Below are 1362 nucleotides of genomic sequence, written 5' to 3' on the forward strand. Positions count from 1 at the left end.
TTTGAGCTAAAAGCGAGTTGTACTCTTTTCCTTAAGCCTTATTTCCGCTAATATCCTTATGAGGAGGTATGTTTAGAGATTGGGTAGTATTTTCACCCGAAGAGGTAGCCTGAGTTACAAGATCATGAGTAGTAGTAGTGAAAGAGCCCAGAGTTCGAGGAAAGTATGAAGAGGTTTAGTAATCTAGAAAAGGGAGATAGTGATGAGGCAAGCTATGTTATTATAGTCATGCACCCAGTAAGTTATTGATGTAGGAATTTTCCTTATGGGTAGAGTAAGAGTTTCTAGTCAAGATGAGATAGAGTATATATTTGTTAACCAGAATAGAGTTGGTATCGATGTGCCATCGTATTAGAGGAGACTAAATGCATGTGTTGAATAAGAGAGCAGGGTATTTATGAAGTGATTGATCTAAGCTAGGATTTTGATTTGTTTGAGAGGATGTTCAGAATATTATAGAACTGATCAAGTAATGAAGTATATTATAGTAGGTGAGCAATCGTATTGATATTCAGGTTTAGTAATAAACATTAAGCTTGAATTTGAGATGAGTGTCATGATCAAAAGAATGACAACATGAGGGTGATGTTGTCAGTCTTGAGATTTGATCTAGAAGACTTGAGGAATTGAGATGTTAGCTGGAATAGATATGAGTGGTACAAGTGAGAGACCCTAACCTTTAGATAAGGGCAGTAAAGTGTGGCTAAGTCACAAGAGTAACAATAGCATTAAGAGGTGTATCGAGAAGGTATGTAATCAGAAGATGTTAAGAGAAGCACATTGGAAAGAGGTCTTAGTACCCGCTTATAGAGAGTTTGGTAGTCATGAGATAAACTTCTCCCAGTGTTAGAGTAAAAGAGGATGTAGACCAGTTTAGAGATGACGGGATAGGTCCATAGCTTTCAAGTGTTAGCTTTAGACCTAAGGGGGAGATAACAAGATGAGAAATCAAGTGAAGTGTTTGATAGTAAGATAGTAATGAGTTCCAAATAGTTTGGGGGATATATTTTTAGAGACCCTTTTTGTAATGCAGTGATGTTAGAAAGAAGAGGTTGATGGTCTTATTGTGATGATGATGGTGTGAGAATTTCATCAAAGGTTATAAAGGATGAAGATGAGGTTCTACTATGAGAAATAGTCAAATGAGAGCCCTTAGTTGTATCCGAAGGAGTTGGTTAGTAGGAGTCCATGGAGCTGTTAGAGTACTAAGCTTGAATGTGGTGGTAAGGAGTAATAGTCTTGGGATGAGATTCCCTATAGACAGGTATAGAACCCGAACCTAAGTATTTGGGTTGAGCTTGAATATAGTAAGTGCGTACCGTTAGAATCAGACCTTGGTAAGAGTAACCCCATTCCATACCC

The sequence above is a fragment of the Solanum tuberosum genome, unplaced genomic scaffold, assembly GCF_000226075.1.
Source record: "Solanum tuberosum cultivar DM 1-3 516 R44 unplaced genomic scaffold, SolTub_3.0 scf00871, whole genome shotgun sequence".
NCBI classification, from domain to species: Eukaryota; Viridiplantae; Streptophyta; class Magnoliopsida; order Solanales; family Solanaceae; genus Solanum; species Solanum tuberosum.